The following is a 21,863-nucleotide window of genomic DNA, read 5'->3' as shown; positions in this document are numbered from 1 at the left end:
AATAGTGTGAATAGACAAAAGTCCAATAGCCACGTTTAGGATGCCATTAGGTACACTGACTGTTTGCTAGTATAATGGCTGAGTTAAAAAAAGGTGGAGTGCGCAATGCAGGCAGACGTGCTGCAAATATCTTTACAATAGTGTGAATAGACAAAAGTCCAATAGCCACGTTTAGGATGCCACTAGGTACACTGACTGTTTGCTAGTATAATGGCTGAGTTAAAAAAAGGTGGAGTGTGCAATGCAGGCAGACGTGCTGCAAATATCTTTACAATAGTGTGAATAGACAAAAGTCCAATAGCCACGTTTAGGATGCCACTAGGTACACTGACTGTTTGCTAGTATAATGGCTTAGTTATAATGAGTTGGAGTGTGCAATGCAGGCAGACGTGCTGCAAATATCTTTACAATAGTGTGACTAGACAAAAGTACAATAGCCACGTTTAGGATTCCACTAGGTACACTGACTGTTTGCTAGTATAATGGCTTAGTTTAAAAAAGTTGGAGTGTGCAATGCAGGCAGACGTGCTGCAAATATCTTTACAATAGTGTGAATAGACAAAAGTCCAATAGCCACATTTAGGATGCCAATAGGTACACTGACTGTTTGCTAGTTTAATGGCTGAGGTAAAAAAAGGTGGAGTGTGCAATGCAGGCAGACGTGCTGCAAATATCTTTACAATAGTGTGAATAGACAAAAGTCCAATAGCCACGTTTAGGATGCCACTAGGTACACTGACTGTTTGCTAGTATAATGGCTGAGTTAAAAAAAGGTGGAGTGTGCAATGCAGGCAGACGTGCTGCAAATATCTTTACAATAGTGTGAATAGACAAAAGTCCAATAGCCACGTTTAGGATGCCACTAGGTACACTGACTGTTTGCTAGTATAATGGCTGAGTTAAAAAAAGGTGGAGTGTGCAATGCAGGCAGACATGCTGCAAATATCTTTACAATAGTGTGAATAGACAAAAGTCCAATAGCCACGTTTAGGATGCCACTAGGTACACTGACTGTTTGCTAGTATAATGGCTGAGTTAAAAAAAGGTGGAGTGTGCAATGCAGGCAGACGTGCTGCAAATATCTTTACAATAGTGTGAATAGACAAAAGTCCAATAGCCACGTTTAGGATGCCACTAGGTACACTGACTGTTTGCTAGTATAATGGCTGAGTTATAATGAGTTGGAGTGTGCAATGCAGGCAGACGTGCTGCAAATATCTTTACAATAGTGTGAATAGACAAAAGTCCAATAGCCACGTTTAGGATGCCAATAGGTACACTGACTGTTTGCTAGTATAATGGCTGAGTTAAAAAAGGTGGAGTGTGCAATGCAGGCAGACGTGCTGCAAATATCTTTACAATATTGTGAATAGACAAAAGTCCAATAGCCACGTTTAGGATGCCACTAGGTACACTGACTGTTTGCTAGTATAATGGCTTAGTTATAATGAGTTGGAGTGTGCAATGCAGGCAGACGTGCTGCAAATATCTTTACAATAGTGTGAATAGACAAAAGTCCAATAGCCACGTTTAGGATGCCACTAGGTACACTGACCGTTTGCTAGTATAATGGCTGAGTTAAAAAAAGGTGGAGTTTGCAATGCAGGCAGACGTGCTGCAAATATCTTTACAATAGTGTGAATAGACAAAAGTCCAATAGCCACGTTTAGGATGCCACTAGGTACACTGACTGTTTGCTAGTATAATGGCTGAGTTAAAAAAAGGTGGAGTGTGCAATGCAGGCAAACGTGCTGCAAATATCTTTACAATAGTGTGAATAGACAAAAGTCCAATAGCCACGTTTAGGATGCCACTAGGTACACTGACTGTTTGCTAGTATAATGGCTGAGTTAAAAAAAGGTGGAGTGTGCAATGCAGGCAGACGTGCTGGAAATATCTTTACAATAGTGTGAATAGACAAAAGTCCAATAGCCACGTTTAGGATGCCACTAGTTACACTGACTGTTTGCTAGTATAATGGCTTAGTTATATTGAGTTGGAGTGTGCAATGCAGGCAGACGTGCTGCAAATATCTTTACAATAGTGTGAATAGACAAAAGTCCAATAGCCACGTTTAGGATGCCACTAGGTACACTGACTGTTTGCTAGTATAATGGCTGAGTTAAAAAAAGGTGGAGTGTGCAATGCAGGCAGATGTGCTGCAAATATCTTTACAATAGTGTGAATAGACAAAAGTCCAATAGCCACGTTTAGGATGCCACTAGGTACACTGACTGTTTGCTAGTATAATGGCTTAGTTATAATGAGTTGGATGGTGCAATGCAGGCAGACGTGCTGCAAATATCTTTACAATAGTGTGAATAGACAAAAGTCCAATAGCCACGTTTAGGATGCCACTAGGTACACTGACTGTTTGCTAGTATAATGGCTGAGTTAAAAAAGGTGGAGTGTGCAATGCAGGCAGACGTGCTGCAAATATCTTTACAATAGTGTGAATAGACAAAAGTCCAATAGCCACGTTTAGGATGCCACTAGGTACACTGACTGTTTGCTAGTATAATGGCTGAGTTAAAAAAAAGGTGGAGTGTGCAATGCAGGCAGACGTGCTGCAAATATCTTTACAATAGTGTGAATAGACAAAAGTCCAATAGCCACGTTTAGGATGCCACTAGGTACACTGACTGTTTGCTAGTATAATGGCTGAGTTAAAAAAAGGTGGAGTGTGCAATGCAGGCAGACGTGCTGCAAATATCTTTACAATAGTGTGAATAGACAAAAGTCCAATAGCCACGTTTAGGATGCCACTAGGTACACTGACTGTTTGCTAGTATAATGGCTTAGTTATAATGAGTTGGAGTGTGCAATGCAGGCAGACGTGCTGCAAATATCTTTACAATAGTGTGACTAGACAAAAGTACAATAGCCACGTTTAGGATGCCACTAGGTACACTGACTGTTTGCTAGTATAATGGCTTAGTTTAAAAAAGTTGGAGTGTGCAATGCAGGCAGACGTGCTCTGCAAATGTCTTTGCACTAGTGGGACTATAGCAAAGTCCAATAGCCACGTTTAGGATGCCACTAGGTACACTGACTGTTTGCTAGTATAATGACTTAGTTAAAAAGAGTTGGAGTCTGCAATGCAGGCAGACGTGCTCTGAAAATGTCTTTGCACTAGTGGGACTATAGCAAAGTCCAATAGCCACGTTTAGGATGTTACTAGGTACACTGAGTGTTTGCTAGTATAATGGCTTAGTTATAATGAGTTGGAGTGTGCAATGCAGGCAGAGGTGCTGCAAATGTCTTTGCACTAGTGGGACTATAGCAAAGTCCAATAGCCACGTTTAGGATGCCACTAGGTACACTGAGTGTTTGCTAGTATAATGGCTTAGTTATAATGAGTTGGAGTGTGCAGAGGACAGGAGGGTACAGTGCCAGGATTGTGGGGCTCTGGGTAGAGGAATGGAAGCCTGCCTTTCTATTCCCTCCTAATGGTGAAATGCAGGGAGGAAATCCCTGACCTTGGCTACACAGACGCTGTTGCTGTTTTCAGGACCTGTCACCTATGGCTCTCTGACCCTGCCGGTTTGAGCCCTTAAAAGGACTGCTAGAAAGTGCTCTCCCTAAGCTGTCTAACGCTGTGTATGCAGCGCATACAGCTGTATCGGCGATAGGACTCAGGAGGACGGAGCTGCGACAGTGATGTCTGACACCAAAGACGCAGAAGGCAGATAATGGCGTCCTGGAGGAAAATGTCCGTTTTTATAATGCAGGGACATGTGACATGGACATCCTATCACACATGCCGTTGCTTCTCTGGCTAAAAGTCCACTTAGCTGTGTGTGTGTCTGGGATTGGCTGACATGCTGTCCCGCCCCACAAGACGCGCGCGCTTAGGGAAGGAAGACAAGAAAAAAAAAAAAAAAATGGCGATCGCCATTATAGAAACAGCAGTGATCTGAAGGCGCTGTTCACGCACACTATACACTGAAATGTCATAATAGTGTGAGTCACAGAGTGACTTACACTATTACAGCGGAAAGCCAGCTAGGAATTAGCTGGTTTTTTGCTGCTAGAACCGTTCTCGAACGTTTCTAGAACTATCGAGCTTTTGCAAAAAGCTCGAGTTCTAGTTCGATCTAGAACATGCCCCAAAATCACTCGAGCCTAGAACTGGAGAACCACGAACCACGAACCGCGCTCAACTCTAGTGAACAGAGTGCAACGCCGCCATGACACCCAGAGAGTGCAGAGCTGAACACCGCATTACATCACCTCTAATCCTTTAATTATTTAGATTTTTTTCAGTTTCATTGCCACAGGAGTAAAAATCCAGCCCCTAGCAATGCAGTCTGCTTTTACAAATATTTTTGAAAAACAAAATGTCTTACATTTAAAAGCTTACTAAATTGAAGTATGCTACAGTAATAAACTACCATTGTGGCAACAAGTCACTTTGTGAAACTTTTTCCCTGCTAAACATTTCACAATCAACTGTGAGTGATATTTTTCAAGAATGGAAGCTTTTAGAAATGACAGTAAGATTGACACAAAGTGGTAGACAACATACAGATTTTGAGTGTCTGTGGTTCTGTAAAGTGCCAGTGAGGGGCAGTCGTGGGTGAGGGCCTTTGCAGAGGTCCTCGACCCACCTCGGCTCAGTACAGACATGGGGGACAGAGTGGAGTGGGTGTTATGTGGTGCAGAGGGGTACCTTCTCTCTGCTGCATTTCTGTTACTTCAGCCGGCTTCTCCGGCTCCCGTTCACTTCCATGGGCCTCAAGCCCCATGCGCTCAGTAAAGGGACAAACGCTGGGTAAAATTTGAACGAATTTACTGCACAGTTGTTTAGCAGCAGCTTCTTCCAAAATATAAGTGTATTGAAGGAAAGAGGAAAAACTAGGATTATAAACAAAAAATAATCAGGTTTTGAAAGCATTAAAAATGCTTGACATTGATTGGATACAGTTCTAAAGGACCTTGAAGGTTCATGTCCATTTTTTCAGGGAAATTGGAGGCTTTTGGGCACTTTCAAATAACTACAAATTGATAATCAATTAATTATCCAGGCCAAATTTGATAAAGCTGGCAAATTTGAAATTCAAAGGACTTGCTCATCCCTATTGAAATTCAAAACCCCAATTTCTAAAAAGTTGTCACGCTGTACAAGAAGGAAAAAAAAATTAAACAACTAAAATGCAATGATTTGGAAATATCTTATTACCATTTTATTTATAACAAAAATTTTAACCAAACCAGGAAATCGGGGCGTCTTTCCATGACATCAGGGAAGATTCTATTGACTTTAGTAAAGGCATAAAGTTGAGTTTGTAAAGGTGATTGGAAGAATTACTGAGCTTTGTACCCAAATAAGTGATGGAGGAACATTCTTTAAAGGGAGAGAGAGTAGACAGCTTTTCTTTGTTTTCAGGTGATAATAAGATATGCATTATATTGGACTTAGAGAAATTTATTTTAAAGTTAGAAATTGTGTTAAAGAGACGCAGTTCTGATAGCAATTCTTGTATAGAGTCATTTGGGTTTACCAAAAAGAATAGAATATCATCTGCATAAGCAGCGCGTTTATGTTCAATTGTGCCCGTCTTCAGTCCTTTGATTTTGGGGGATTGTCTAATTTTTTGTAAAAGGGTTTCCAGTGTAAGGATGAATAGAAGGGGGGACAATGGGCACCCCTGCCTCGTACCGTTCTGTATATCAAAGCTGGGGGACAGTATATTATTCACTTTTACTCTGGCTGTGGGCGTTTTATATAAGGCCAGGATTTTTTGTAAAAAAATTTTGGGGAAGCCAAATTTAATGAGTGTTTGTTCTATGAAGTACCAATCAACGTGATCAAATGCTTTTTCCGCGTCTGTGGAAAGGACCGACAATTGTATTTCCTGGTGTTTAGCCAGGTGAATCGCGTTGATTGCCCTCATCACATTATCCTTGGCTTCTCTACTCTTAATAAAGCCAACTTGTTCCGGATTTATCAAATTTGGGAGACGTTTCTGCATTCGATTCGCTAGTATTTTGGCATAGAGCTTCACGTCATTTTTAATAAGCGAAATTGGTCTGAAGCTGCTGCAGGAGGTGGGGTCTTTTCCTTCTTTCGGTATGAGACTTATGTGTGCCTCTAGAGATTCCTTCTTGAATTTGTTAGATTTATCAATATGGTTAAAGTAATCTAACAGGTGTGGAATCAGTTTAGTTTTGAAATGCTTATAATATTCTATTGAAAAGCCATCAGGGCCTTTGCTCTTGCCATTTGGGGTTTGATGTATAGCTTCTTCTATTTCTTCCTTTGTTATAGGGAGATCTAACGATTCCTTTTGCATAGCTGAAATTTGGGGAAGGGTTAGGTTCTTAAGAAATTCTTCCGTTTTTTAAATTTTTTCTGAGTCAGATTTGCAGTTCGCTTTTAGATTACATAGGTTTGAGTAGAATTCTGAAAATATTTTGGCGATATCTTCTGTTTTGTAGAATATCTGATCCTCATTATTTTTTATTTTCAGAATATGTGTGGAGTTAATTTGTTTCTTAATAGAGTTTGCCAGATATCTACAACATTTGTTTGCATAGGAGTATGCTTTAAAATGGTAGAATGATAGAAACTTTTCAAATTTTTGATCAAGGAGGGCCCTTAATTCAAGTCTTGACCTTCCAGATTTCGAAAAATATAGGACAGCAGCACATATAGCAAGAGTGGTTGAGCTTCAGTCCCACACATCAACAAAACTTTGGACGATACTTGAATTGAGTGATTTACATAGAGGATTTCTACATTACTTGTGGCCTACTTCCTTTAACAAATTCAAATACAAAAGTATCACAAATCCTTATACCATACCAACTCTCAAACTTTGGCAAAAAACAAATAAAAAAATGAATCTGATACCAAGGATCTGCAAAGCCACCCCCATTCTTCACCTAATCCCCAATAGCTACAGATCACTCAAAAAAAACCTGAGCCTCCTGGATCAATATAAAACCATGCCAATACAGTCATTAGTAGACAAAAAGGACTCACTGAATAAAGGTAAATTTAATGCACTTATTTCCACACTAAAGCTGGAGAAAGTAGATATTCAGATCCTACAAGATACGATAAATCTACACCTTCCAGATATCTCTTCCTCAACTACGGACCCACCATTTCTCAAACTCTTTCTAAAAACAACAAAGAATGAAAAAATAATATCCAAAATACATAAAAACTTATCCCAAGATGTTGATGTTCCAGACTTTTTGAACAAATGGGAAACAGAATTAAATACAAAATTCCTCCAAGAAGAAATCCAAATAATTCTAGGGAACATTCACTCCCTCACTACTTCGGTGAGGTATCAAGAATTAAACTACAAAATAGTCTCAAGATGGCATAAAACTCCAATTATATTAAATAAAATAAACAGCTCAATTTCCCCACTCTGCTGGAGATGTGGATCTAAACTAGGTACCCTGTCACATATCCTGGTGGAATGCTCAAAAATCCAAAATTACTGGGAAAAAATTAGAGACCATATTAAAAAGGTGACCAATACGGAAATACCCTTATCTTCCGAATTCATTCTCCTCAGCTTAGATCCCTCAAAGTCACTGCTTAGAAAAAATTCTCTGTTACCACAAATAGTTAATGTTGCTAAAATAGTCATAACAAGACATTGGAAGAGTGAAGAGCCACCTTCATTTAAAGAATGGATCAGAGAGACAGTCCAGACAGGTACACTTGAAAAAATCAGACTGTCAAAAATCAAACATGGAAAAGATTTAAGTGACTGGGAGGTTTGGCTAAATGCATCGTTATCATACTAAGAAGTTAGTTGAAAAGTTGCGTCTGATCAGCATGCAATGAGAAGTCTCATTTCGATAAAAAAAAAACCCAGAAAACTTAGCAGGTTTTATTTTTCTTCTTTGTCTTTGCTCCTTTTGCTCCCCTTTCTTACCTTACTCTCTCACGTATTATACCCCTATATTCTTCCTCATAATTCTCCCCCCATCCCCTTCCACTTTCTTGTTCTTACATCCCCTTTTCTTTATTCATGAAACCACCTGACAGTTTTATAAGTTGTTAATATACTTAAAGTTTTTTCTGAATCCACATTGTCATAATTTGTAAGAAAGTGTCATGATGGTCCCCTACCCATCTATGTTGTATTCTAAAATGTTAAAGAATTTAAAAAAAAAAAAAAAAAGATATGTCAACATTTGATAAACTATTGACTGATCTCTAGTTTAGTGTCAGACTTTATTTTTCTGCATCATGAGATCCCAGCACTGTGTTATGTGTATTCTTTTAACCTTGGCTACATCTGTAAGTCACATGACTAAATATCAAAAGAGTATGCTAGAGAGGCAGAATCTCTCAGAAGCAAATATAGTCAGAGGTTCATCATTATGTGAATTGCCTCTAAAAGTTGTGGAACATTTTCAGAGTCGTTCCTCTGCATAAATTTGAAAGACTTTGAGTATCCAATTGTCTACAGTAAATAACATTATAAAACATTTCAGAGATTTTGGAGAAATCCATGTGAGCCAGTGACAAAGCTGACAGTCAATATTGGAAGCTTGTGATCTTCCCTCAGGTGGCACGGTATTAAAACATGAATGATTCAGACTTATAAATCACCGCATGAGCTCAGAAATAATTCCAGAAATCATTGTCTGTGAACCCAGATCTTTGTACAGAACACAAATTAAATTAACCCCTTAACGACCGTGGGCAGTAATATTACATCCTAGCGGTCATAGTGTTAATGCCCGGGGTCTGCTACTAGCAGCTTGCCGCGATTGGCGCACATCTCAGCTTATTTTCACAGCTGAGATGTGTGCCTGCTAGGCACGAGCAGAATCGTTATCTGCTCATGCCGTTTAACCCCTTAAATGGAGCTGTCAATAAGTGACAGTGCCTATATAACGACATCGGTGGTAAACATTTACTTACCGGCTGATACCGGAAGTCACATGACGTGATCATGTGACTTCCGATGGTTGTCATGGTAGCACACGGTCATGTGACGACTCCTGTAGCTCACATGAATTACTTTCGGTTTCACTCGGCCCGGAGCCAAGTGAAGCAGAGAATGAGCGTATCTGCTGTTTACAGCTGTATAGCTGTGATCAGCAGATATGGCAGAGCGATCGGATTGCTGATCCATGTAGTCCCCTAGGGAAACTAGTAAAATAACAAAAAATTAAAAAGTTTTAAAAAATTAAAAAAAAACCCTAAAAGTTCAAATCACCCCCATTTCGCCCCATTGAAAATTAAAGGGTTAAAAAAATAAAAAATATACACACATTTAGTATTGTCGCGTTCAGAAACCCCTGATCAAAATATAAAATCAATTAATTTGATAAGTAAACGGTGTAGCATCAAAAAAATTCCAAACGCCGAAATTACGTTTTTTGGTCACCACAAATTTTGCGCAAAATGCAATAACAGGCGATTGAAACGTATCATCTGCATAAAAATGGTACTGTTAAAAACGTCAGCTCGAGGCGCAAAAAATAAGCTATCACTGAGCCATAGATCCCGAAAAATGAGAACACTATTGGTCATGGAATATGGCGTAAAATGTGCGCCATTTTTTGTGGACAAATTTCCGATTTATTTTTAACCCTTTATATAAACGTAAACCTATACATGTTTGGTGTCTACGAACTCACACTGACCTGAGGCATCACACCCACACATCAGTTTTACCATATAGTGAACATAGTGAATAAAATATCTCAAAAACTATAGTGCTATTGCACTTTTTTTGCTAATTTTTCTGCATTTGGATTTTCTTTCCGTTTTCCAGTACACTATATAATAAAACATATGATTTAATTTAAAAGTACAGCTCATTCCACAAAAAATGAGCCCTCACATGACCATATTGACTGAAAAATAAAAAAGTTACATCTCTCAGAAGAAGAATGGCGAAAGAAAAAAAAAAGAAAGCGAAATATCAGTTGGTCGTGAAAGGGTTAAAGCTCTGTTCTGCAAAAAAGCCATGTACAGTATGAACAGAATCCAAAAAAAGCTGCCGTTGGGCCTAAAGTTCATCTATAAGAGACTGATGCAGAAGGAAAAACTGACATATGAACCAAAATGTGAAGTTGTGCATGGAAACCACAGATGCCGTTTGCTGCAAAGTCAAGAGGACAGGGACAAACCAGCTTATGAGTGTACATTTCCAAAGCTTGCACCTCTGATGGTATGGGGTTGCATTAATGCCTATGACATAGGCAGCTTCCACATCTTAAAACGCACTATAAATGCTGAGGTTTAATAACAACATATGCTTCCATCCATGCAATATCTGTTTCAGGGAAGGCCTGGCATATCTCAATAAGACAATGCTATTTCACATACTACATCCATAACTACAGCATGGCTTCGCAGAAGAAGAGGTTGGGTGATGAACTTGCCTGCCTGTAGTTCAGAGAAAAGATAATCAGTTGTAGCAGGGGAGCTAATGAATCTACTTTAAGTTCTCATCTAAATTATTATAACATGCATGTGTTTAACAAGAGACACTTTCTGTATGCAACAAATAATACCGAATGCCAAGTGCAATAAATTCTAAATCCTCCTATTCATACAAAGAGTTTGCTAGCTTAGGAGGGGTTTCTAAAAGAGCTCCGATAGAATATAAATTATAGAAAAGCAAGTGATTCACTACTATGCTTCAATGTAATGTTCTTTAAGCTTGTATATTAAATTACGCAGGGCATGACAGGATCCATGCTTCATAAAGCTCTTTGCCTCATAATTTTTTCAACTTCAGACCATTAGTTTATATTATTTCAAAAATAAAAAAGGCAATTATGTCAAAATGCGGAAAAACTTCTTTGAAATGACCAAGTAAAATTGCTGATCTTTTGGAGGAGTTTCACTGTGTTGGAATACTTACACATGCCAAAACTGTTTTTTCATTACAACAAAATTCTGATTATATGAAGTACATAGGAAAAACCTCAACAGCCTGAAAATATTCTCCTCATAATTTTTGCATGTCAACTGTTAACCACCATCCCAATGTCTAAGAGAACAATACAAAGTGTATGCCACTGTGCCAATTTAGTTAAGACTCCATACATGACAGAGAAATATTTCCATAAACATCAGCAAAAATCACCTTGGCCAACTAGTGCTATTTGATATACAGTTAAATTCAGAATTTGTTCTACAGTGAAACAAATTTGGCAATTAAGTTGTTTACCAAAACATATTCAAGATACAGTTTTATAATTAATATTGGCTTAAAGTGCCGACTCTCAGCTATACTTTGAAGGATAATTGTAATAAGGGTTTTACAATTGAAACTCTTTAAACCCCTTCACTCCAAGCCCATTTTCACTTTCACCAGGCCAAATTTTACAATATTGGCCATTGTCACTTTAGAGCCTTTGACATACCAATATAGAGGAAACACCCACAAATGAACCCATTCTTGAACCTCAACTTGGGATTTAGTGAGCAATTTTAAGCTTCAGGTAATTCATAGAACTGTGAAACATTGGGCTGTGAAAATAAAAATTAAAAGAAATTCCATTAAAATGTTGCTTTTGCCCCAAAGTTTTAATTTTCAATAAAGGTAATAGGTAAAAATTAAGAGACCACTGCAAAATTGTCAGCTTTTCTGACTTTTTTCTTTATTGGTATATTTTTGAGTACAATGTAAATTGTTGTTTTATTCTATAAACTACTGACAACGTCTCCAAATTGTCAAGCAATACATTTTGTATTTATCTTCTGAAAATACTAGTTTATAGAACAAAAGAGCAATTTACATTTTACTCAAAAATATATCTGTAATGAGAAAAATCTGAAAAACTGACAATTCTGCACAAGTCTCTTAATTTTTGCCTGAGCTGTATATACCGTATTTTTCGCTTTATAAGACGCACCGGATTATAAGACGCACCCCAAATTTAGACATAAAAAAAGGTAAAAAAAAGAAAAATGGGGTCCGTCTTATACTCCGGTGTTCTCTTACCGGAGGGGGGCAGCAGTGGTGGTGAAGCGGGGTCACAGGAGGCACAGGTTGTGCTGGCAGGCGCGGTGGGTCAGTGGCAGTGGGGTCCGTGGTTGCAGGTGCCATGGCATCCGTGGTTGCAGGCGTGGTGGCGTCCGTGGTGGCAGGAGCCATGGGGCCTGTGGTGGCAACAGCAGCGGCGGCGGGTGCGCCGTGCAGCAGGCCGGTGCAGTGAGTGTCTGCGGTCCCGGTTCAGTGGTGGCAGCGGCGATGACTGCTCAGTGGTGTCAGCGGTGGGGACTGCTCAGTGGTGGCAGCAGCGGGGACTGCTCAGTTGTGGAGCAGACGGACGCGGTGTTTTCCCAGTGTGTCCGCGGTCCCGTTTCAAGTAATGGCGCCCGGAGCGACGCATGCGCAGATGGAGCTCTCATCCAAGGGCTCCATCTGTGCATGCGCTGACTCCTGGAGCAGCGCGTGCGCAGATGGAGCTCTCATCCAAGAGCTCCACCGGCGCCATCATTTGAAAGTGGGACCGCGGACAACTGGTAACTTGCTGCACAGCCGCCCACCCCGCATGCACAGAGTAGCAGCCAGCAGGCTGCTCGCCCACCCTGCGTGCAAGCCGCCGGGTACCTGTGCTTGTGTGCGGTGGCAGCCGGGTACCCGTGGCTGTGTGCGGGCGGCAGCTGGGTGCTGTGTGCGGGCGGCACCTGGGTGCCTGTGTGAGGGTGGCAGCCGGGTGCCTGTGTGAGGGCAGCACCTGGGTGCCTGTGTGAGGGCGGCAGCTGGCTGCCGCCCACACGGGAACCCGACTTTCGCCCGCACACAGCACCCGGTTGCCGCCCGCACACAGCACCCGGTTGCCGCCCGCACACAGCCATGGGTACCCGGCTGCCACTGCACGCAAGCACAGGTACCTGGCTGCCAACCCCACACAGCAACCGTCTGCCGCCCGCACACAGGCACGGGTACCCGGCTGCCACCGCACGCAAGCACAGGTACCCGGCCGCTTGCATGCAGCCACAGGCACCCGGCCGCCCGATCGCCTAAGACAGGACCCCCCCCAGGTACCGCTATATAAGACGCACCCCCCATTTTCCTCCCAAATTTTTGGGAGGAAAAGTGCGTCTTATAATGCGAAAAATACGGTGTGTATATATATATGTATATATATATATATATATATATAGTATATAATGTACACAATATATATTTGTATAAAAATAATGCGGTAGTTTTGATTTTCAGCGTACATAAAGCGGAAGGCTAAGGGCTGCCACCCCCACCCCCAGCTGCCTGGCTTTACCTGACGTAAATGCATAGGCTCCCGCCGTATTTTGATCGCCAGTCAGGTAAAGCCAGGCAACTGGTGGATGGGATTCTTCATAGCCCGCAGCCGCCCCTGGAAATGGCGCATTGCTTCATAGCGCCATTTCCAGGCACATTACGCGGCTTGAGCAGTGGCCCTAGTGGCGGTGGCATGCTGGGTAATAAAGGGGTTAATACCAGCTTTGTATTCTCAGATGGCATTAAGCCTGAAATTCATGGTGTCATGTCAAATTAGACATGTCCACCATGAATTTCTAGTAAACAGTAAAATAAACACAACACAGAGACATTTTTTTTATTGGAATTAAAGCAAAAAAAAATTAGAGACTTCATCTTAATTATAAAAACAATCCTTAGTCTAATGTAATCCACAGGGACAGCAATGTCAACTCTGCTTCATCACTTTGTACAGAGTAAGAAGCAGGCTGACACTGAGGGCATGATTCCACTTACGTCTCGCATTGCATCACCCGCACCTGACGCTCTCCGGACAGGAGCGCATCAGCTGCATGGAAACACATGTGACAATGAAAGTTCAGTTACCAGGACCTTTTATGATGTCATAGTCTTGGGACCAGTCTGTAGCCAATGAGGTAATTCAACATTCACACCTAACTGATCACATGGCTATGACATCACGGAAGGTCCTTTTATTCAGAGGTGATTACCGGGGAACACAGCAATGATCGGATGGACATGGAAGCAGAAACTGCAGGGGCAGGGAGAGAGAGTCTGCAGGACGCGTCGTGGGACCTGTAAGTATGATCATAATGTTTTTTAAAAGTAAGGGTTTTTTTACAGCCCCTGGACCCAATCTGGACTTGATCTGTAACACGAGCTTCCCAGGAAAGCTTGTAATCGGGATCGTGTACACGATCACTATGTGATCGGTACGATCCTCGATCTTTACAGATCAGCCATCACTACTCCTGACATGCCAGAAAAGAATACATCCCCACAAATGACCCTATTTCACAAACTTAACCACTCAATTAATTTCTCTAGGGGCACAGTAAACCTATTGATACCAAATTTATTCTGAAATTACATTTGGTATTTGCATTTACCAGCTGTAGCTGTAATCCTAAAACCTGCAGTCAAAAGAGCTCTCAATGGAAGAGAAACAGACCACCATTATGCTGAAGACAAAAAAAATAACTTAATCAGAAAGAGAGCAGAAACATTAGGAGTATTCACATCAACATAGAGTAGGTACATCTTGCATAAAAAAGAATTGACTGGTCAACTTTAGAACTCAAAAAAGCCAGGATGGGCACGGAAGGCAACAGTGGTGTATGATCACAGAATCCTTCCCATGGTGAAGAAAAACACCTTTAGGAAATCCAGTAAAGAATATTCTCCAGGAAGTAGGTGTTTCAGTATCTAAGTCTACCATGAGGAAAAATGTTCACCATTAATCAGCCTTAACAATAGAAAGGCCAGATTAGATTTTAGCAGAAAGAAACTTAAAGAAGCCAGCCCAGTTCTGGAAAAGCATTGTATAGACAGATGAAACTAAGATCAACCAGTATCAGAATGATGGGAAGAAAAAAGTATGGAGGAGGCTTGGAATGGGTCATAATCCAAAATATTATCATATTCTCTGTAAAAAATGGTGGAGGAAGTGTGATGTCATGGACAGGCAAGGCTTCCATGGACTCTTTGTTTCATTGCAGCCCTTTGGTAAATTCAAAAAAGTTCATTTTTTTTCTCATTAATGTACACTTTACACCCCATCTTGACAGAAAAAAACGGAAATGTAGAAATTTTTGCAAATTTATTAACCCCTTCAGCCTCCAGCCTGTTTTCACCTTAAAGACCCGTCCATTTTTTGCAATTTTGACCAGTGTCACTTTGACAGGTTATAACTCTGGAACACTTCAACAGATCCTGGCGATTCTGAGATTGTTTTTTCGTGACATATTGTACTTCATGTCAGTGGTAAATTTAGGCCGCTATGTTTTGCGTTTATTTGTGAAAATTTCGGAAATTTGGCGAAAATTTTGAAAATTTTGCAATTTTCAAAATTTGAAATTTTATGCCCATAAATCTGAGAGATATGTCACACAAAAAAGTCACTAAATAACATTTCCCACATGTCTACTTTACACCAGCACAATTTTTGAAAAAAAAAAATTTCCGTTAGGAAGTTAGAAGGGTTCAAAGTTCATCACCAATTTCTCATTTTTCCAACAAAATTTACAAAAAAAATTTTTTAGGTACCACATCACATTTGGAGTGATTTGAGAAACCTAGGCGACAGAAAATACCCAAAAGTGACCCAATTCTAAAATCTGCACCCCTCACTCTGCTCAAAACCACATCCAAGAAGTTTATTAACCCTTTAGGAGCTTCACAGCAACCAAAGCAATGTAGACGAAAAAATGAAAATTTTACTTTTTTAACACAAAAATGTTACTTCAGCCATAAAAATTAGTATTTTCACAAGGGTATCAGGAAAAATGCATCATAAAATGTATCGTGCATTTTCTCCTGAGTACGCAGATACCCCATATGTGGTGGTAATCAAATGTTTGGGCACACAGCAGGACTCGGAAGGCAAGGAGCGCCATTTGAATTTTTGAGTGCAAAATTAGCTGCACTCATTAGCGGACGCCATGTCGGGTTTGAAGACTCCCCGAGGTGCCTAAACAATGGAGCTCCCCCACAAATGACCCCATTTTGGAAACTAGAGCCTTCAATTATTTTTTCTAGATGTTTGATGTGCACTTTGAACCCCTGGGGGCTTCACAGAAGTTTATAACGTTGAGCCGTGAAAACAAAAAAAAATTTTTTTTACCACAAAACTGTTGCTTCAACCAGGTAGCTTTTTTTATCACAAGGGTATCAGGAAAAAATGCACCATAAAATGTATTGTGCATTTTCTCCTGAGTACGCAGATACCCCATATGTGGTGATAATCAAATGTTTGGGCACACAGCAGGACTCGGAAGGCAAGGAGCGCCATTTGAATTTTTGAGTGCAAAATTAGCTGCACTCATTAGCGGACGCCATGTCGGGTTTGAAGACTCCCCAAGGTGCCTAAACAATGGAGCTCCCCCATAAGTGACCCCATTTTGGAAACTAGAGCCCTCAAATATTTTTTCTAGATGTTTGATGTGCACTTTGAACCCCTGGGGGCTTCACAGAAGTTTATAACGTTGAGCCGTGAAAAGAAAAAAAAAATTTTTTACCACAAAACTGTTGCTTCAACCAGGTAGCTTTTTTATCACAAGGGTATCAGGAAAAAATGCACCATAAAATGTATTGTGCATTTTCTCCTGAGTACGCAGATACCCCATATGTGGTGGAAATCAAATGTTTGGGCGCACGGCAGGACTCGGAAGGCAAGGAGCGCCATTTCACAGCAAAATTGGTTGGAATTATTAGCGGACGCCATGTTGCGTTTGGAGACCCCCCTGAAGTGCCTAAACAATGGAGCTCCCCCACAATTGACCCCATTTTGGAAACTAGACCCCTCATGGAATTTATCTAGCTGTTTAGTGAGCACTTTGAACCCCTGGAGGCTTCACAAACGTTTGTAATGTTCAGCCGTGAAAATATTTTATTCTTTTTTTACCACAAAATTGATTTTTCAAACAGGTAGCTTTTTTTTCCACAAGGGTATCAGGAAAAAATGCACCATAAAATGTATTGTGCAATTTCTCCTGAGTACGACGATACCTCATATGTGGTGGAAATCAATTGTTTGGGCGTACGGCGGGGCTCAGAAGAGAAGGAGCGCCATTTCACAGTAAAATTGATTGGAATTATTAGCAGACGCCATGTTTCATTTGGAGACCCCCCTGAGGTGCCTAAACAATGGAGCTCCCCCACATGTGATCCCATTTTGGAAACTAGACCCCCCCATACAAAAAAAATTAGTTTGGCGAAATAAAAAATACAGACATCAGTAAAAAAAAAAAAAAAAAATGAATGCCTGCCACTAAGACCAGTGCCAAACGTGAGAGCAATGCACGAGTCTCGCATCGCATCATCCACTGCAGTCTGGAAGCGAGCAACTGCGCTGGATAATGCGATGCGAGAGGGCGGGGTGGCAGATGAGAAAGGGCGCAGTGGATGGAAGATGAGAAAGGGCGCAGCGGGTGGAGGAGCGGCAGAGGATGGGAAAGGGCGCAGCGGATGGATGATGGGAAATGGCGCAGCGGATGGATGGGAAATGGCGCAGCGGATGGAGGAGCGGCAGAGGATGGGGGGGGAGGTGAGATGGGGATACCTACCTTACAGGATGGATCTAGGCAGCAGGATCACAGCAGACAGAAGAGGCAGCAGATGAAGGAGGCAACAGATCGAGGAGGGTGAGAGGGGGCAGTAGATGGAAAATGGGAGAGAGCAGGCAGCAGATCGGGGAGGGGGGCAGAGTCTGATGGGAGAGAGAGATGGCACATGGAGGAGGGGGGGCCCCGGGGGGATGGTGGCTTGCAGCACATGTAGGGGGAGGGTGGCTTGCAGCACATGTAGGGGGAGGGTGGCTTGCAGCACATGTAGGGGGAGGGTGGCTTGCAGCACATGTGGGGGGAGGGTGGCTTGCAGCACATGTGGGGGGAGGGTGGCTTGCAGCACATGTCGGGGGAGGGTGGCTGGCTTGCAGCACATGTGGGGGGAGGGTGGCTGGCTTGCAGCACATGTGGGGGGAGGGTGGCTGGCTTGCAGCACATGTAGGGGGAGGGTGGCTGGCTTGCAGCACATGTGGGGGGAGGGTGGCTTGCAGCACATGTGGGGGGAGGGTGGCTTGCAGCACATGTGCTGCAAGCCAGCCACCCTCCCCCCACATGTGCTGCAAGCCAGCCACCCTCCCCGCACATGTGCTGCAAGCCAGCCACCCTCTCCCCACATGTGCTGCAAGCCACCCTCCCCCCACGTGGGGGGAGGGTGGCTTGCAGCACATGGAGGGATAGGAGGTGTGGCGATGGAGAAGGGGCAGCCGATGAAGGAGGCGGCGGCGGCCGCCGATCGGGAACAGTGGGGGCCGATTCGGGGGCAGCAGCGGCTGAAAAAGGTGGGTGCGACGGCGGCGGGGACAGTGGTGAGCATGGCGGCGGGGACAGCGGTGGATAGGGAGCGGCGGCGGGGACAGCGGTGGAGCGGGAGCATGGCGCCGGGGACAGCAATGGATCGGGAGCGGCGGCGGGGACAGCGGTGGAGCGGGAGCATGGCGCCGGGGACAGCGGTGGATCGGGAGCGGCGGTGGGGACAGCGGTGGATCGGGAGCATGGCGCCGGGGACAGCGGTGGATCGGGAGCATGGCGCCGGGGACAGCGGTGGATCGGGAGTGGCGGCGGGGACAGCGGTGGATCGGGAGCATGGCGCCGGGGTCAGCGGTGGATCGGGAGCATGGCGCCGGGGACAGCGGTGGATCGGGAGCAGCGGCGGGGCGATCGGAGACAGCGGCGGGGACAGCGGTGCATCAGGAGCAGCGGCGCGGACAGCGGTGAAGCGGGAGCAGCGGCGGGGCAATCGGAGACAGCGGCGGGGACAGCGGTGCATCGGGAGCAGCGGCGAGGACAGCGGTAAAGCAGGAGCAGCGGCGGGGCGATCGGAGACAGCGGCGGGGACAGCGGTGCATCGGGAGCAGCGGCGGGGACAGCGGTGGAGCCGGAGCATGGCGCCGGGGACAGCGGTGGATCAGGAGCGTGGCGCCGGGGACAGCGGTGGATTGGGAGCAGCGTCGGGGCGATCGGAGACAGCGGCGGGGACAGCGGTGCATCAGGAGCAGCGGCGGGGACAGCGGTGGAGCGGGAGCAGCGGCGGGGCGATCGGAGACAGCGGCGGGGACAGCGGTGCATCGGGAGCAGCGTCGGGGACAGCGGTGCATCGGGAGCAGCGGCGGGGACAGCGGTGGAGCGGGAGCATGGCGCCGGGGACAGCGGTGGATCAGGAGCGTGGCGCCGGGGACAGCGGTGGATCGGGAGCAGCGGCGGGGCGATCGGAGACAGCGGCGGGGACAGCGGTGGATCGGGAGCAGCGGCGGGGCGATCGGGGACAGGGGCGGGCGGCGGGGACAGCAACTTACCGCTCTCCTCGGCTTCCAGGGACGGTCACAGGCCGCAGACCCACATTGATTGGAGAGAGCGGTCACAAGACCGGTCTCTCCAATCAGAGCTGGGGGCGGGTGAAGCATCGATCACCCAGGTCCAGCCAATGGCCAGTGCTACAGCAGCACTGATCAGGGCTGGATTTCAATGTTCCAGCCATTTTCAATGGCTGGAACATTACAGTGGCTGTAATTGGCTGAGCGGCGTTCGTCAGCCAATCACAGCCTCTGTAGGTTCAGGGAGGAGGCACCACCCCTCCTGAGGTCAGGCAGAGGTCCCCTCCTTCCCGAATCTACCGTTTAATTAAACAAATTTCACTCCCCGGGGCTCCCGGACCGCGATTTCGCCATGACGTACTGAGTACGTCATGGGTCGTTTAGCACCATGTCACCATGACGTACTCAGTACGTCAAAGGTCATTAAGGGGTTAAACAAGAAAAACTGAAATATCACATGGTCATAAGTATTGAGACCTTTGCTCAGACACTCATATTTAAGTCACATGCTTTCTATTTCCTTGTGATCCTCCTTGAGATGGTTCTACTCCTTCATTGGAGTCCAACTGTGTTTAATTAAACTGATAGTACTACATCTAACCCTGGATTCCTGGAAGCACAGTGCTGGTAAAACACCACAACACACACACAAAACCACGCCCTTTTCCCCAGACAAAGTGACGGGCTAGAGATGGACTTGACGGGTGGTCACCTATAGGCTGGGACGCATCCAATCCACTAGTCAGAAGCCTGGGATGAAGAGGGGCTAGTCAGTGAAGTGGACCGATGGTGGACATCTTGTTAGTTAAGAAAGTAACCAGACACTGAGTCAGTCAGAAAATGATGTGCTGACAGGAATGTGTGCAGTAACTTGTTAAGTAAAAAGAAGTACAGTCACTGTGAGAGAATCTATGAGTACTCACAGGACTGAGCACCGATGGGGCACAAGGCCCAAGTCCAGGAAGACATTACAGGCGTGCCTGATAAATACCTGCATGTTAAGGGGACCATCAAGGACCTTACCGACAGTAGTGTCCAGGGCACAGCAGCAGAGAGGGAACCTGGGATCAAAGACAGAGGTCAGACCCAAGAGAGGTTCAAGTTGCCTGCCATATGGGCCAAGACTGAGACAACCGGAGGGAACCCCAAAACTGCTCCACACAACGGGGGACCCACCAACTACAGGCTACAGGGTGCATGGAGGAAAAGCTCATGAGTTAACTGCACTGGCACAAAGGGAATACTGGATTGGTAAAGACCAACACAAAGCAGGTGACAGCAACTCCTAAACCAGCGAGTAAAAAACAAGTTAACCTGCAGCACCCGTGCCATCTGAGTTCTTCCTACACATCAGCACCCTTAGACTATAACCACCAACATCCTCCCCTGGGGCCTAGCTCTACTTGCGGAGAGCCATCACACCTAAGCTGCTCAATACCACCAGCCCCAGCAGTGAGAGACATTGCAGCTGCGGTTCTCTCCATGTAACCGCATACCGCAAGTGACGTCACGAAAAACTATTTTTATTTTATTATTTTTCCCTGTAAAAATTACCCTTTCAAGCGACCCGCAGTGTCACGGAACCGGGCAACGGCCACCCAGTGAACTGTCCCAGTAAATCTACTGCCTGAGACCGAGTACCCAAAAATCCTGGGATGTGTCAGCTTTTCGGCTTCACGAACAGGATTGGACTAGACCCGTTACACCGGGTGACGTGCACCTTATGGACTGTGTTTGTAATTGTACTTGAGGATTGGCTGCAATTTTGTGTGACACAACATAACTGTGCCATTGCTTTGGTGAAAAGGGCATGAAAAGAAGCTCCGCCTATGACCCTAATCAGACTAGGCGGAAGGGGTAGTGACCTGACCCGGAAGCTCCCGAAGCGCTCCAGTCCCGTGAGAGAGTGGTAAGAAAATCCAAGCGGGAAGAAAATGGAGGTGCAAGGTGATGGGAATGCCACAGGGCCTGGTCCGGCTGTGGAAGCGGCGGCGTCCAGAGCGGTGGCACCAATCATGCCGATCACCTTGCCGTATGTTCCGGGAGCAGCGTGGCTGCCCCAGTATGGTAGCAAATCAGATACCTTGATCGGGTTCAAAAACAAAATATGCACTGTATTAGACATTGCATTTTAAAGCCTGCTTTACACCTTACGATCCAGCATACGATATCGTATGCGATCATAACCGCCACATCGTATGTGCGGCACCTTCAATTTGTTGAATGTGCTGCAGAAACGATAAACTCCCGTCACACGTACTTACCTGTCCATACGACCTCGCTGTGGGCGGTGAATGTCCACTTCCTGGAGTGGGAGGGACGTTCGGCATCACAGCGACATCATGCGGCAGCCGGCCAATAGAAGCGGAAGGATGGAGCTGAGCGGGACGTAAACATCCCGCCCACCTTCTTCCTTCCGCATTGCTGGCCGGGAGTCACAGGACGCAAGTAAGATCTGTTCATCGTTCCTGGGTGTCACACACTGCGATGTGTGCTACCCCGGGTACGATGATCAATCTGACGTTCAATTCTAGAGAAATGAATGATGTGCGTGCGAT

This window comes from Anomaloglossus baeobatrachus, chromosome 1, assembly GCF_048569485.1.
Source record: "Anomaloglossus baeobatrachus isolate aAnoBae1 chromosome 1, aAnoBae1.hap1, whole genome shotgun sequence".
Lineage (NCBI taxonomy): Eukaryota > Metazoa > Chordata > Amphibia > Anura > Aromobatidae > Anomaloglossus > Anomaloglossus baeobatrachus.
The sequence above is the reverse complement of the archived record's forward strand: the minus strand, read 5'-3'. Positions refer to the sequence as shown.